The following is an 18,292-nucleotide window of genomic DNA, read 5'->3' as shown; positions in this document are numbered from 1 at the left end:
AAGCCTTGCCAGAGTTGCTCCTCCCTCAGAAATGTTTGAGTCTATATTTAAACATCCTTGATCTGGCCACAAGAGATGTGATAGGGCTGACAGCAAGGGAAAAGGGGCAAAGAGGAAATTAGGGTTTCCAACAGAAGGGGGGGTGGGACAGCACTTCTAGAAAATCTGGGCTCTTTGGACATAATTGTCTGGCAATGTGTAGGTATTACTAAAACCCAGGACTATTTCCAGCACTACATCATCATATCCACTACTACTGTCTGCCAGTGTATTAGTAGTAAATCTGAAGAGCCAGGAAAATAACTGAAGCCTGTCTGCCTGCAATGAGGGTCTGGCCTCTGTGCTGCAGCAGTCAATGCCTTTCTCAGATTATTAAATAATCTGCTAAATATCTAAAATATTCCTGAGACAATAAATGTGCTTTGCTAAATTTCTAGGGGTGGAAGGAGGGAGAAGTCTGGGATTTGAAGACAAGAACAGCTACATGTATCAATGGAAAGTAGAGCACTCCTGGAAGTGAAAGGCCTCGTTGGCATCACTACACCAGCTTCACCAGCAGCCAGGCCCAACCTCGCAAAGGTGCACACTTTGTGCTTTCCTTTGTCCTCTGGCATAATAAAACTGCTGTAAGATTTGGGAGAAACTCTTAATACTTGATTCTCTCTAAGGTTGTCACACATCAAGTCAAGACCTTAAGGGTGTGAAAACCAGTGCATCTCAGCCAACCCTAAAAAGAATTGCCTGTAGGAAGGATGCTTAAGAAGAGGATGAAGTGACAGACATCAAATCTGGTGGATTTTGGGTAAAGGAAGGAAAGCAAAGCTCAGACTAAAGGCAATCCCATAGGCTTGTGAGTTCAAACAACAGATACACCAGTTTCTGAAGTGTAGTTGTGAAGCAAAAAATTTTTTAATTTTTAACAAGGAGCATTTTGCTATCCAATCAGACCTTTCTCGTGTAGTAGCAGCATCACTGGAAGAGAGATTGGAGCAAACCTAACCCAAAGTTAGCCTACTCTTGTCTCTGTTTAGCCTGTTCTTGTCGCAGTTTCAGAGACAGATAAGCGACAAGACACACTGGGTTCATGCACAACAGCCAACTTTTATGGAGTCCTCCTTTACTTATATAGATCTGAAGGTCCGCGCGGTCGACCCCTATAGGCTGAACCAGTTTTCACCCAGCCAACCAGCCAACAGCTGCTCGCGTCCCCATGGGCCTGGGCCTGCTCTCCAACAGTCCACACTGGTTGGATTACATAACCCACCAGTCAGGGTACGTATGTAATTTCAGTTATGTCTTCATTATTTATAAAACATATAAAACAGGGAGTTCTAAAATGTGATTAATTGTTATTGTGAGGCCTTCAGGCCAGCTGCTGACCACCACAATAATTCCCCCTTTTTGTTTTCAAATAGAAAAGCAGCAGCTGTCATCCTGTCTCCAGGGCCCTTGGCTCAACAGGCCCAACAGGCCCAACACGCCGAGGCCCTTTCAGCCAGAGATGTATCCCGTTGTATCATTGGCAATGTAACAATCATATCCAAATGCTGTAAAATGGAATTACCAGTGATACAAACTCTCAAAGTGGCATGCGGCAGGCTTATTAACTTAAAAGTTCCAACTTAACAACTTAGCTCTATGAACAGGAAACTTTAGAACCATGGGAAACTTAGAGCACGAACACCTTGATGGAAGAAGGCGTGCGAGGCTTTTGCCTGTGCAGGTGTGTCTGGTTGTGGTGCTGTCCAGGCAGGGCTACCAGCAGTGTAGCAATGGTGATGATATCGCGGTGCTCCGAAGGGGGACGATGGCTCTGGGTCTCTCTTCTGGTCTCTCTTGCATCCTTTGTTGGTATAATCCTGGAGACAGCTCCAGCTCCAGTAATAGTGGCTTCTGCTGCTGTGGCAGCAGCGACATTAGGACTTCCTGGCCCACCGCTATTTCCAGGCATGACGCTTAAGTAGAGATTGGGTGCCTCTGATAGCATGTCTGTCTCGGGTAAATGGGGCCTTACTGTGTCATCAGTTTTAATCACAACTTTCCATCGATCTCAGTGGGAAGTTTTGGTTTAAAATAAATGTAATTCCATTGCCTTTGCACAGTGCAGTTGAGAGTGTTACAGTACTGAACTGGACACCAGCTGTCATGGTAGGAACCACCTGAAACTCTATAACATACCAGTACTAGGTGCTGGTAACTGCAGGTGTCATTTCAAGTTCATTCAGGTATCATTCCAGTTCAAGTCGTTACCTTCCTGGAACCTAGATAATATGAGAGGCCTGTCTTTTGAAACCATCCATCCATAATGTACTGGTTTTTTCTGGGATAGAGATGATTTTTTTCATACTAGCTGGCATAGTGCTTCTTTTGGACTTACGATGAGAAAAAATTGCTAACACAGTAACACCAACATACGTTAGCTATGGCTGAGAAGTGCTTACACAGTGTCAAGGCCTTTTCTGCTTTTCATGTCACCTCATCAAACAATAGGCTGCTGGGAGTGCACAAGGAGTTGAGAGCCAGCTCCCCAGCTGACCAAAGGGACACCCCATGTCTTGTGCTCAGCTGTAAAAGCTGGGGGAGAAGTTTTCCAGGCCTGCAATTTCTTGGGAACTGCCTGGGCATCAGTCAGCTGGCAGAGAACAATTGTGGGTGGGTTTCCATCCCTTGTTTTTCTTGTTTTTTCAGTTTGCTTCTTCTTTTTTTTTTTCTCCTTTTTTTTTAACTTAAACTGTCAACTCAACTCACACATTTTCACACTTGTACTCTTCTGTTCCCAATCCCCCTCCCACCAGGGATGGTGGTGATGTGAATAAGCAGCTGTGTGGGGCTGAGTTGCCCACCAGGGTTAACCCACAACACGTGTCTAGGTCTGTCACTGGGCTCACTGGAGCATTCCCAAGGGAGCCCCTTAAGGCAAGGACAAGCCCCCTCATTCTAACAGGCTTACTCTAACTGTACAGCACTGTTCCCAGCACTCAGAGTAGAATGGTTTTTCACAAGCCCAGGACTTCTTCCTTTTCATCTGTTTGTACACTGATATCATCCTTCAACTGAAATAGCTTATCTTCCACATTGGTGTCTGTCCTTCTTCACTCAGGAAATAATTTAGTTTCTTGATCTCTCTGTGAATGCCAAGCAAACCAAGCTCTTCTAGCTTCCTCTCATTTCACATGCTTTTCATGCTCCCAACCATCCCAGTAGCCATCCTTTGAACTCTATATTCACATTCCTTAAACATGGGACACCACAACTGCAAGCAAGACTGTATGAAGTTATCTACCTGAATACTCTTATGAAAGTTAATAAAATTATATGTGCAGGGATTTTTACTGCAGTAAAAATCATAGCCATAAAAAGCAGTTCTTTCACATCTTTTCTTAGTGTGGCTGATATTTAATATGTGAATGATGGCAGACAGATGAAAAAAAAAGTAGGTGACTGAAACCTGGAACTACGAGGAAGGTTTTTAATAAGTATTTTTCTTGGTATAATTGTAGTGGATATTAACTAATAGTTATACTTCCTCACAGAAAAAAAAAAAATTCAAATAAGCCTAAAATAGAACTTTTCACCGAGAATATGTTAGTCACAGAACAGAGCAGGGTTCTTAGTAATTTTGTATGCCATCAGTGAAGAGACTTGCAGGAAAAGTATGAGATAAATGGTTTGTGGAGAACCACAGTTCCATGCCAGTTCCATGCAATTAAAGCCTAATAAAGCCCTTTTGAGAGGCCTCTATCAACACACCGGAAGATAAGTCCCATTTTCAGGGAAAAACACTAACACATCTCATACATGTGTGAACACTTTGTTCAGTCCCTTAACACACTACATTACCACTTACTAGTAAGTAACCATAAGAACTGAATAGGAAAATTTCCACCTCATACAAAAACTCTAAAGTTTTTCTTTAAAAATACAAAAAAACATAAAAAGCAAAAACCAAACCCCACACAAACCACCAAAAAAACCTAACCACAGCACAACAAAATAAAAAAAGACCTCTTACCACCTCCATGCTCCCCAGTTGCAGCATGCAGCCAAGAAGTGGCTGTGCTCACTCCAGCCTGTAGTCTCCCTTGCCATACAGCAGGCTCAATGCAATGCTGCCTACCTTCTCCAAGGAAGTCTCACAGCAAATTCTCAGCAACCACTTCCCGCCGGAGCTGAGCATTGAAGCCTGTCAATGAGGTTTCCTATTGAGGCTATCCTCAGAGTCAGAGAAGGTGATTATACCCTGATTTCATTCTGTGAGATCAGGGGCTTAATCAATGTTTCTCACTTCACTGGTGTAGCCTATGAACAGCAATCATGGGGCTCATGGGGGCGTTGGGCTTCTCTAAAATGAAGTTCTGGAGCCAGGAAACTTTTCCTAACAAAATCTTCTTGAATTGACTATACTTTCTGTCTCCAAAGTGTGTTTTCAGTGAAATGACATGTTTCAATGAAAGTATTTTTATTGAAAGGACTTGCTGGTACGCTTTGACGAGCATGTTGAACCATGGATTGTGCACCCATACAGAAGAAGCTAAAGGACCCAACATATTTTGTGCATACAAGCTGAAAGGAAGTTTCCAGCCACATCTTACCCTACTCTCAGGAACTCTCATTCCTTGCTGACATTCTCCAACGGATTTATACAAACATTGGCTTTAGCAGAAGCCAAGGAAATTTTTGGAGTTCTGTGTGAGATTTCACTACCTTAAGCTGACTGACCCTTTGCTCTAGACAAAGTCCTTTTCTTTTTACAGGGTTTTCTCCCTCTGCTACCCCTCTTCATGTAGGACAGCCCTGGATCTCCTCCAGCTGGGCAGTTTTCCTGTCCGGTTTGTGCAAGAGGAGAGACTATGGCCTTGCCTTCTCCTTTACACACCTGAAACTGCTTTCTTCACAAGAACAATTCTGCTTGGCTCCCTCATGAGCTATATAAGGTTGCAGTTGCTCTGAGAAGCCCTGGCCACCACAACTGTATTGATTTTCTGTTTATGGTATTTGTTGCAAATGTTATTCCTAAGTCCTCATTTCTTTCTGTAGCCCAGAAACTTGATGATAGCACAAGCCCTGCCATTCTTTCCAGTTAAATACATTTTCAGCCTGAATAGTTTCTCTGTAGAAAGAGAGACTCTCACAACCTTTTGAGGATGCACTTGATGCCTACTACTAATGCTTAGGGGTTAAGACTTTGTGGCAAACACCTGCCAACTCAGCTCCCAGTGCTACTTACATAAATATGCTTTTGTTCTTAGAATACTTTACACCAGGTTTCATAAAAGCACCCGTGTATGGCTATAAAAGATTTAAAAGATATAAATAATAACCTAGGAGTAATTTAAAGTTAGGATCAGCAAATTTCAAGGAAGGGATCAACCAACTTTGGTAATTTAACAACTGTTTAAAATACATTAGCAATATCTGGTTTAATCTTATGGTAATTTATAAGCTATGAGGTTTTGTAAGAAAAAAGTCACAGCAATATAGGAACATGGTAAATTAAGTACAAACCTACAAGTGAGTTTTTTGAAGAGAAAGTCTATCATTCCAAAGGATTGCTAAAGACACATGAGCATGAATATAAACAAAAAAATGAGCATACAAAAATATGTATATAAGCATTTCAAATAGCTGTTTAGGGTTGGTTTGGAAAGGAGCAGGTATATTTGATTTGTCCCTTCCATTTCTATTGAGTGCCACAGTATTAATGAAGAGCGGGTATGGAGAATTACCGCACAAGCATTTTTCATGCTTGAAAAAGAACACAGTAAGCCCACAGTACCCTCTCTCAAGGAAGACATGTAAGGAACTAGGTATGCATACCTAGTGTCTTGTTGCATATGTACCTCACTATGTTGTGTCTGGGGGTTCAGCACTTTTTTTCAGCTTTTCTTACATGCTTTATTGCCACTAAGGCAAGGAGCCGAAGTGAGAGCTGTTCACCCTCCTATCTGAACTTGGGCAGAACCAGTTGTTAAGTGAGGTCAAAACTGTTAAGCATAGAAAATACAGTATAAGGAATCTTTGAAAGCATAGCAGGGTGGGCATACACCAGGTGCTTCTCACTGAGGTTGTTTTTCAACACCCCTGTTGTTACTTTGAAGCCAAAGACCTCATCAGGAAAGCGAATCAAGACATGTCTGTCTGCACAAGGGGAGCCGAGCTGGCCTTCTGCTCTAGCAAGAACTGGACGCTGGGCTGGTACCTGAGAGGAAGCCTCAGGTAGTTGTAACAGTGCCATGCTTTCATGTGCTGCCAGGCAGCATAGGGCCAGGTGTGCCCCACAAGACCTGGGCAAGCCCCTGTGCCCGGGGTCTGCTACACAGCACAGAATTTCTTGGCACCCTGGTGCCAGTGGCAGCCAACATGGCACAGACCAGCGAGCATGGCTTCTGCTTTAAACGGTGGTTTCATACATGGACATGCATTTTCATGGTTGCCCTTCAAAAGTTTCCACTTAAAACCATAAAACAGACACTTTTCACTGGACCCAAACTAGGACTAAGGACAATTGTCATGCTTTGGAGGGGTTTAATTAGTGACTTTGTCTTGCTTCTTCCCCTTTCCCATAAGAATAAAACTTACTGAAATCACACAAAACTTATTGAATCTTACATAAAGGGTCATGGAAGAAATCATGCTCTTCAGTTTTAAATTCTGTCTTAAAAGCCCTTTCCATTTTTGCAGGGCTTTATTTTACAAATAATGCTGAAGCTAAATTTATTCTTTCAGTATAACTGGTGTTAATGATTTAAGTAATCAAACAGGATCCTTAGCATCAGGAACCATGGAATCTAGACCTACTTTGACCTACTTCTGTTGTGTGACATTGCCTAAACCACCAAAGGGTAAAATAGGGAAGGTTCTCAAAGAGTAAAAAAAATATATTTATTCAAAGTTCTTTGAAGCAGAGAGACTTTCTGCACCCCATTGTCCCAGTCTTGGCTACATTTGCCAAATCCTTCCACAACACAAGAGGTTAATTTGTATTCTGTGGATAATAAAAACAGCAAGCAAGGTAATACAAAACTGGCATTATACAAACGGACTTGGGGCTGCACAAGAAGAATATCAGTATTATTAAAGGAAGGACTTGCCTTGTACTATATGTTTCCCATTAAAAAAATTCCTCCATAGAATTCTGCTGAGCTCAAGTGCTCTGGCAATATAAAATATGTTTTCTTCACTTTCAAAAAAAGTCAGAGGCAACAGCAAGACTATGTTATTAACAAAGTCATATGTCAATAAGAAGACAGTAAAGAAAGTAATAATATAAGTGCAAAACTCATAGTGCACATTTCATTGCTTTTAAACACACAGATTTGCAAGGAAATATAATATTCCTGAAAAGAGGATAAGTTTATCTTTTGTGGGACTTAGACTGCTGAGAACATCTCAGGTTTGGACCCCAGAGTTCAGGAAGACATAGAAGAAGTTGCCTGACACAGCTCTGCCAGCCGACTTCCTGACCTAGAAAAACCCCTGCAGGTTTTGTTCTGACTCTCTCTGGAGAAGAGTCTGCCAATTGTACCAGACTGCAAGGTGGTTTAATGATGTGGACAAACGGGCCTTTTATTTCTCCTGTGCTTGTCTGGGAAAATTTGGAAACCATACATTGTAGTACCTTGCAATGTTCCCGCAAACTGAATAGGGAGCTTTCAAAGGTGTACAGTAAGTTGCCAGAGGTTCAGCAACAAGACAAAACCTTGCAGCCTGTTATTAATAGTTTGCCTGCACATAAAAAAAAAAAAGGTCCTTTATAAACACATTTGAAAATGCAGGAAAATTGTTTTTCTTGCTGATATTTAGAATATGATTATAGAAGTACAATTTTCACCAGATGTATTCATAGCCTAAAAAGACTAAAAAATGCAAGAAAGAACGTAAATTATTTCAAAGATATTAAAGTATCCCAGGCAGAATGCAGAGATGTTTTAAAAAGAGACTGATCTCCATTCTCCCTCTCCCACATCCACTGTTTTCTACATTTGCCCATGTATCACTTGTTCGCCCTTATCATCCCCAGAGAATACAAAATATCCTTTTCCAAATTTATTAGTATAAGTTAGACAAGAAACAGAGAAAGGCAGAACCCAAAGGAACTCCTGTAACTTTTATAAATATTCTTTTACAAAAGATAAAAGTTTATGAACTGAAAAGATGATACTGTCTATTTTTGAGCAGTTTTCTGGTCAATACCATTTTACATGTCATCTTCTCATAATGGATAGTCCTCCAACCACAGAATTGTTCCAAATATTGCTTTTACAGTTTGCAAATTACTTTGTGAAATTTTCTCTGTGTTGTAATGGGAGCTGTGCCTAATCCTCTTTGTAGTCGATAATCACATTTCCCATTAAAGTAATCTTCTCTCATACCCATAGGACAAGCTGGAGAGGAAGATTTCACAAGGGCATGTAGTGGTAGGACAAGGGGTAATGGCTTTAAACTGAAAGAGAGTAGGTTAAGATTAGATTTTAGGAAGAAAATCTTTACTATAAGGGTGGTAAAGCACTGGCACATGTTGCCCAGAGAGGCTGTGGATGCTCCAACTCTGAAAGTGTTCAAGGCCAGGCTGAATTGAGCTTTGAACAACCTGGTCTATTGCAGATGTCCCTGCCCATGGCAGGGGTTTGGAACTTGAGGAACTTTAAGGTCCCTTCCAACCCAAAACATTCTGTGATTCTATGATTCTAAGACAAACAAGCATGAGGTGGTTCAGGTCTATTTTCACAGCCTGTAGGATCCTTGCTGTTCAAAACAGTCAGAATTTTCTCACTGGAAGTCCTCTCATACACTCTTGCCATTCAACAGCCACTTACACAGGACACAGGAAAGGGAACTCAGCTCATTCAAACTTCAAGTATTCTATTCCTTTAAGCCATAGTTCTTAAAGTTTAATGTTAAGTTAGTGGATTTTTATGAACGGTAACTAGGAATGACATAGCTGTCCTTGTCCTTCTATTCTCTATTCTGTCTCTCCCTCCACATGGAATTGTACTAGGGAATATACTGTCCCAGAAGGAAGATGGATCCAGAGATTCAATAACCTTTTCCAAATCATATCCTGTCCGAGTTCATAGCTCCCTGTACACATGCGCATTCTGGGTCCCTGTTTTTGCTCCATTTTCCCTCCTCTCTATACCATAGTTCCTCATCACTGGAGCACCAAAACTTTTGTTTCATTGAGAATCTTTGATTGGCCTCTGTACGAAAACACCTGTTTTGCAAATAAAGGGTGCAAAACTGATTTTGCCATTGGTTCTGTTGCTTTCTTTGAGGCCATCACTACACAAGATAGGGATTCACATATGATAATGCTGACATTCAAATCTACAACTGAACTGTCTAAAGACAATCTCCAAACACTACTCCAGTGATTAATCAACTGTACATTCACATAGAAATATTTGATGTACTGCTCTATTCACCAGAGTCTTTTACTGTACAGTCAAAGGTTATTTGGAATTTATCCATTGCCACCAGGCTGGAGATCACTACTATTAAGTAAAATTCAACCTGGAGGACAGTGAAACTGTAAAAGGAATATGGAGTGTTTTGATTCATAAAAAATACTGAAAAGTAGGTTTGGGACCTAGGTTTAGGGAAGATTGTATCAGTCTTTTAAATTAGTCCCCCACAGTCACAAGCATCCAGTACATGTGTAGTCCAGAGGGGTCACAAGAATATTTTTTCCTACTGTCTCTATACACCACATATCCTAATGTCTTATAAAACATCTGAGAAGGCCAGAAGTTACAGCTATAAATTACCATGGAAATGTTGCCATTATGATGGATCCCTATAATAGCACAAAATTTTCCTTTCTACTCATCTTTCTTCAGATGGACAGTTGCTTTAAAACTTGAGCATACATCTTGAGATCATGGAAAGGAAAGAAATGAAAGACAGACAAATACTAGGATTATACTGCGAAGATAGACTCAAAAAAAGCCATAAAATTCACACTAAAACTGAGAATCTCTACTCTCTCTTTTACTGTGGAAGAATCCCAATATCTCTTCCTAGTATTTGTTATATATAACAGGGAAAAAAGTTCACTCTTAATGCCTTGCAGGAAAAAAAATGCACTCAACGAAAAATGTAAATTTCCAAAATAAAATAATTAACTCCTCTTTTTGATGTGTGAAAGGAAGTTATAAATTCATCTGGTCTTATAATTATAAACTACACATCTCAAAAGATTTCTGAATTTCCATGAAGCACAAGGACAGTATACTCACTGAAGAGCAGGAGTATTTCAGAGTCCCAGCCCCCCAGTGCCCAGAGATTACACTGCACTCCAGCTCTTACCATGCTCACACACCTGTGTTTCTTTTCCAAAGTAGCTGGAAACTGCCTACCTGGTACCAGAAGTGTGCTCCTGTGTTGAATGTATTGTCCTGCAGATTGCATACAGACAAGAAGTCTTACATGGAAATCAATAAAAATGTTGATTTTTGAAGACCCAGAGAGTGACTGAAGCTACTTGTGTATAGCTTTTCACCTCTTTCAGCTTGCACAACTTTTCAAGCTGCAGCTGCACAAGACAAAGCATTTGATGAGACAAGAGAATGTCACTGCCATAAAATTAGAGCCTTTAAGATCACTGGTTTTCATTCTTGCCCTAAAGGAGACTAGAAATTGGTAGGAAAACAATGTTTCCACTGAGACCATCCTGGAGCCATGCTTTGACCTGATGGATCTGCCTATTACTATCAATATTATTCCTTGTTACCGGAAGAATCAAAAAAATCACTACCTGGGCTCCTGATCCCTCTCCCAATTGTTCCAGGGCCCCAAAGTCTCTTTTGGTTAACCTCAGCCTTCTCTTTGTTATTTCTTCCCTTCCAGTTGGAACAACCAATTGCAGATAGTAATCAGACCTCATTGCAGTCTACAACTTTCTCGTGAGCGGAAGAGGAGAGGCAGACACTGATCTCTTCTCTGTGACAGGACCAGTGACAGGACCTGAGGCAATGGCCTGAAGTTGTGTCATGAGAGGTTTAGGTTGGATATTAGGAAAAGATTCTTCACCCACAGGGTGGTCAGGCACTGACCACAGGCTCCCCAGGGAAGTGGTCACAGCACAAAGCCTGACAGTTCAAGAAGCTTTTGGACAATGCTCAGACACATGGTGTGACTCTTGGGGATGGTCCTTTGCAGGGCCTGGAGCTGGACTTGATGATCCTTGTGGGTCCCTTACAACTCTTCTTAGTCTGTGATTCTGTGTTTCAGTGACTGCATAGATAACTGGTTTCCTAAATGGTGAATCTTACCCTGTCTTGAACAATCCTGCAGTGACCACCAGTCTTCTTTGGTTTCCACAACCTCGATACTGAAATCAAGTCCAAGGCAGATAATTTGGGAACTCCAAGAAATTAATCTTCGAGCCACCAGTTCAAACCATGATGGGCTGAAAAACACTATATGAAATGAGGTACTGGTCTTACTAATTTTCTTATTTGTGAAGTATTTTACATCAGAAAATCATTAGGGAAATCTGTATTAAGTTACCATACTTTTATTATACTCTCAGAATAAATGCTTAAGACCTAAGGAATCTTTACTGTCTGCAAAGAACCTCTAGAAAAGGGGGAGAAAAAAATCACAGAATCACAGAATATGCTGAGTTGGAGGGGACCCACAAGGATCATTGCGTCCAACTCCTTGACCTGCACAAGACCATTTCTGTACTGAACATATTTCAAGCTTAAGAGCTAGAAAGAGTTGCTAGTGAAACACACTGTGCCTCCTTCTGCAAAATGTATTTTTCCTGAAATGAAAGAAAAGTTTTGTTTTTATGGAATTTGAATTCATGTGGTCTAGTGATTTGCCATCAGGAAATATGTGCCTCTACCCTAACACTTAATGTGATAATTCTAAGATGAATAGACTATTATTTTAGCAATAACAATTTTGCAATGTTTTATTTGAGTTTAAAAAATTCACTATGCTCAGTTTTGAAATGCCAGAGTTGTTTGAATAGCTTGCCTCGAAGTTCTTTCAGTCTCTCTTCCATATAGATTGCTCATCCACACATTCCCAAGCCTTAAAAAATAATTCAGAAAATATATATAGGGCTGTAGAACGAAGACAGGTCAACTCTGTTTGGTTAGCAGCCATTTCACTTTCACCACAGGGAGAACTATAGTACTAAAAGCTAATAACACAGAGGTTATTTACATGGACAACTTGCTGGGACCAGGAAAATTGCACTTATATGAAATTTTATTTTTCCTAAGGTCTAACATTAAAGCTCGGTTCGTCTTTATTTTCTTTTTTTTTTTCCCCCATTTCCTCAAACCTTGGTGGAAAACAGGCACTTACTGTGAAAGTAATCCAACCAGATCTTCAAAATCTTAATAGGCAAAGTGGATTGACCTCAGTTCATCTTCATGGAGCTTGGGACAAATTGATCAATTTACTTCCTAAATAATTATCACTTGAATATTGATTTTACCTTCCTAAGATTAGTACATTAAAAAGCCTGTATTCAGGAATGCTAATGTAATGCAGTTCTGCATGCACACATGGACTCACAAAAAACACAATATATTCTTTATATAGACAAGCCTCAACTGATACTGGGTAATGAGGATTTACTTATTCTTTTGTTGAAGAATGAAAAAAACCCAACAGAAATAAAAGAGAGAAATGGATATAGTTAGAGCTCTGGAGGGAAAGACTTTATTTAGCATTTAGATTTTTGAGGTTAGGCATTAAGATTATATGGATGCAACAACTGCAATCCAAAGTTTATCTTTTTAAAATAAGCCCATGGAAGAAAGGCAAGAAATTATTTATGTTCGAAAGGAGGGATCTAAAATGGGAAAATTAAAACACCATATAATTATTTCATAAATGTTTTAAGTTGCTAGTAAGATTCCAATGGAATACATTGATTGAACAATAGCTTTTGAAGTTTATTTGCAATAAATGGCACTTTTTTTATTCTCCAAAGGAGTCATATATTGATGCAGGGTGTACACTTGGGTGTATATCTGTCCATTTCAGTGAAGGTTGGAGTAACTTAACTGACATGGTTACAATTTCCAGGTGGATGAAGACTCATCCGTCCAGACTCTTAGCCATACCCAGGTAGGCTCCATTCCCATAATCAACCTCCCTGACAGTCATTTTCTTTGTTGAGAAAAGCTTTCTCTGGTGCAGCAGATGCTGACAGATCTCCCTCAGCTTCTTAAAAGAAGAGGAGCAGAAGAATTTACTCTGGTTTGGCATCAGCTAGAGCATCTGACCCTCTGAATGTGCAGCAAATGAAGAAAGTTAAAAAATGTGTATCTCAACGAGAAAATTCTTTTTTTTCTCTTCTGTATCCCTCTCTCAATTTCTCCCACTTCTTTTTGTATCAAAAGTTTTACATTTTTGCTTGCAACATTTTGCATTCTGATTCCTCTCTATGAAGGTTGCTAATATTTCTCCATTTGTCATCTCTTGGCATTTGTCTCTCCTGGAAATTCTCCATGACAGCTTTAGTATAAGTTGCTTTTTCTGCACTGTTTCTCATAAGAAAGTTGAAGTCTTTCTGTGCTTCTTTTTATAAGTTTTTGACTTCTGATTCCAATACCCCAGGAGCCTGTTTTTCCCATCTCTGGAACAAATATAAGCTCTGAGGGGACCCTAAAAATCCATCCAACCTGAAGATTTCTGTTTAGAGCCTGTCTCTGCAAGATGGGGTCTTGTCTTTTATCCTGTCCTTTATGTTGACTTTTTTAGAGTTCCCAGAGATAGATCACAAAGACGATGGCTGGGCTTGTTATAAAACTCATTAATTAGCTTATAACCCTGATAAGGGTCACTTAGGTTACTTACCTTCTCTGGTTTATAAAGAAAAGCTTAAAAAATATTGTTAATAATCATAATTTTTTTGTTGTTGTTAATGAGAAATGGAACTGTCTACCCTCAGGCTCTGGATCAATTCAAGCTCATAGCAGTAGTGTCTAAGTTGCCAGCAGTTTAATGGCATGAATTAAGTCAGTTTTTGGGGTCAGTCTTGGCTTTGGGAGATAAATGCCCATATTTAAAAAGCCACCAAATACAACATTAATGGATGTTCAATCAGATTAAAGTTTGGACAGATGTGGAGGTTGAACCAGGCTGTAAAGTTATCCTGCCTGGTTAGAAAAATAAGGCCGTGGCGTGAAAAAGCTGTGGTGGTTATCAGCCTTTCTAAAGCTATTGGCTGCATTAGAGGACTTTAAAGCACTTCACACCTTGGTGCTCTTGTTATGACTGTCGCATTCTGTGCAAATGTACATATATGTTGTGTAAGTGGTTTTGGTCTTTTGTTTTCAATAGCATCTTCCTGGTCTGGATTCCCCTCTCCTTTTTATGTTTTCAGTACTGTTAGTATTTTATTATAATGCAATTAACTTTTTATTAGTTGAAAATTACCATAATGCATTAAAAGTAAAGAAATGTACACAGGTTAGTATTAAATAATTACACATACTCTGGACCTATCAGTTAAACAAAATGACTTGTACCTGGAAGAACTCATAGACAATATAGAGAAAAGTGATGAGGCAAAGTTTAAATTTTATTATTTATGTGCTTAATTAAAATATGGAAGAAGTATAATTGTAAGTTGGATTAGTACAATATATGTATTGCAACTGTAATGGCTTAAAAAAATATTTTCTTGTTGTCCATCGTGAAATTTCAAAGTTACTGTCCAAAATAGCTAAGTTTGGCACAAGATTCAGTTCAACTGGCACACTTCAGTCTAACACCTCAGGGAGTGTGATCCGGGGCTCTTAATGCCCCATCACAGAATTACTCTCATCACCAAGTGAACCATCTACAACGTGATTACAACCTTAATCATTCTTCAACACAGGTTTCTCTGAGGATGACGAGGGAACAGAAACACTGATTCAAGTAACAGACATATTTCCACCAGTTGGTGTTTGGCAATGGTGCTGAGAACACCTCACTTTTTCTGTCTTTGGTCACTGGCATGATTGTACTTGCTAACACAGCATTGCCATTGTATAGCAGTGATACTGCCAGACACAAAATGATGCAACAAGCAGCTGAACACATCAGGTGAGTTCATTTTAATCTTGCTTCCTTTTCACTATCCCAACATCCTATCAGACCTGTTCTCATATAGCCAAACATGCCACGTGTAGAAAATGTGTGAAATTTGGAGCAGACAGGTTGGTCTTAGTCCTAAGAAGTAACACACTGAGTGAAAAATGCTGAGAGCCATTTATTTAGGCAAACAGACTCCAAAGTGACATTTGTATTTTGCTATCATTACTCTAAACAGTTTTTCTGTTTTAGGGAAAGCTTTTCCTGGATGTTATTCTGAGAGGATCAGTCACAGTGCTTTTGACCTCTTACTGTACACTACTCCATTAACATCCTGTGGAGAAATTCTCTTTATATATGTAATTGATGCATTTTATGAGACACAAATCAAAATAGATAGTCAAAAAATAGATAGTATGGAGCTCAGGAAGAGCTGCCTGCTTGAGTACTTCGTTGGCATATTGCCTATAGTTGATAGTGTCAACTCAACATATGGCCCTTCAAATGCACTGATGAATCCTCTTATGGGAATAAAGTCAGACTTGTCTGTGAAATGTTTAAAGTTTCAAAGTCCAACAAATAAAGCAAGTTGTAACTCGAGCAAGGAGGAGACCTTACAGGCTTGTATGCAAACAGTAGCTTTCCACCACAAATATTTTTTAATAATTTCCACAGGCCAGTGTGAACAGCCTTGCACGTGACCTGAGCAATTGTTAAAATAGTTGCTACTTGAACACAGCCAAACTGCACTACAAGCTGATTTAGTTGGACGAGTACTGAACTTCAAAAAAGACAGTTGTTAAGCTTGTTCTGAAGCCATAGATGTATCCTCAAATTAGGGAGAACTTGAAACAGTACAGAAAAGAAAGGATGGCAGAATTATGCAATTATAATTCTCATCTAACCTCCTGAACAAGATCCAACAACCACAGAGTGTCTGAAATTATATATTCAGTGTTCATATGTGGCAGTGATAGAGTAAAAGAATTTGTACTAGTTTGGCTTTTCACATCGATGTGCAAAACAAACACAGTCTTCATGCCAAGAAGTACAAGGGTATATGGCAGAGGACTGGGAACAGAAAGGCAGTCCTATTGCCTGCTCATCCGAATGAGGTAAAGTGATGGGCACGTGACCCAAAGGGCATATAAATGACTGAAACAATGACCCTCTTAAATAACAACTCTTTTTAGTGTTGCTATTGTTAAAATGAAACAAACACTGCTGCCAAAGGATTTTCTTTCCAGTATTTTTTGCCACTCCTTCTAGTGGCCCTCTCAGGCAATGAATAAAACTTGAAGAAGGGCAGTCTGGTGCACAAATGCTCTCGTTATCTTAAAGGGGTCAATGGTCAAAGGTGAAAAAAATTCATAGAGTAGTTATGATTAAAGGTAGGTTTTTATCCGCATTTGATAAAGACTTGTAAAACAGCCAAAAGAGATCCTGCAATTTTCATGTTAAGTGGCTTTTGTATTGGAAAAATGCCCAAGGGCCATGTCTAGCACGGTCACTTACAAATGACTGATGGGAGATCAATACAGACAGAGTGGGGATGCAGCTTTGTCACTGGGAGATGTAGTTAGTGTGTGATTAGCCTTAAGTAGCATTGATGTGGATGTAGATGGGCAGTAAAGTGCTTAGTATCCAGTGAGCATGATAGCTGTTTGTACACAAAAGTTAATGAAAGAGGAAAACCACATTATCATTAAACACTCAAAGGGGCTTCCCACACCCATTCGGGGATTTTAGGAGCAGATCAGTCTGACAATGAGCTGTTTAGAGCTGCCAGTCCCACAGCATTAACTCTGAATTTGGTTTTCTTCTATGAGGAGCAATCCCTCAGGACTTGGTAAACCACCTAGTTAAGTTCTGTGTGCAACCTGATTATAGGGGAACAAGTAAGCCCCTTTGCCTTTCTGAGGGACAGAAAATCCTATAAAGTAAGTACAAATTGAAATTTAAGAGTGGAGAGAGGAAGCAAGAAGATACCTTGAGGAAGGTAAGATCGTCTGGCACTGATAATATATTGCACTAAATCTTCTCTGTTCCTTAGTGTGGGGATCATTATGCTTAATCATATCCAGAATTTCTCACTAGGCATTTCACTTTTGTCCCCCTTTTGTTCAGATGCATTACTGGTAAACAGGGATTTTAAAATGCATTGGATTGTATTTTTGATAAAGCATTTTTACCCAGGGATGTGGTAGAGTTCCTATGACTGGAGGTTTTCAAGATGCAATTGGAAAGGGTACTAGATGATCTCCTCAACTCTCTTTCCCATGAAAGTTTGGACCAGACAATCTTATGAGCTTCCCTCCAACCTGAGTTGTTCTATATTTCTGTGATGTTTCTAAGAAAGAAACTTCCTTAACTCACAAGCACACATACACATATTTGCACTCTATTTTCAAAACACAGATTTAGAGGAGGACCCATAGTTTTTAACTCATGCATGTTAGATTTGCCTCAATTTGTCTTTCTGGAGGGTTTCGGGTTTCTTTTTTCCTACAGGAACCTCTGTATTGTACCTCTGTTAAACAGCAAAATAACTTAAATAAGATACGAATCCCACTTGATATCAAATTTCAAACTCCCTCATTTGTTGCACAAAAGAGGAGACAATTACACTACTGAAGAAAGCGACTATGAAACAACAAAAAAGAATTTAGTAATTGCAAGTGTTCTGATTAACATTTACTCTTTTTTTTTTCTTTTTTGCTACACAGAAAAGAATTAATCACACTCTGAAAAAGCATCATCTATGCTATCTTCTCTGACCTCCTACCCCGCTACTCAAGAGTATTAAAAGGTTTGCCTCAATTTTACTCACACGGTGTAAACTGGAATTATTTTATGGCTAACCTGATATTTCCAGGGCCATGGTAAAGCCAGAAATCTGTGGCCTAGGGTCATCACACGCCTTTCTAATGGACCCTCAGTACACAGTTAATTACAGGGACAATTGGGTATCCTGCTGTCAAAAGCCACTGCAGCACAGCACCAGTCAGAAAAGTTCCTTGCTCAGCATCTCTGCTGCATTCAAACCTGGACACCCTTTCAGGATTCCCACTAGAAGTGGAGATGACCCAGAAGAGACCAGAAGGCTTAATGTTGGACAGTGCACATGTAAAATTTGGGGGCTTTATAGCAACATCCATCGAAAATCATTATACCCTTTATTAGCAAAAGATAGTGCACACATCATCAGCTAATTAAAATTGGGCCAAACTACTAATGGAGC

The sequence above is a fragment of the Corvus hawaiiensis genome, chromosome 30 (genome assembly GCF_020740725.1).
Source record: "Corvus hawaiiensis isolate bCorHaw1 chromosome 30, bCorHaw1.pri.cur, whole genome shotgun sequence".
NCBI lineage: Eukaryota > Metazoa > Chordata > Aves > Passeriformes > Corvidae > Corvus > Corvus hawaiiensis.
This window is presented reverse-complemented; position numbering follows the sequence as displayed.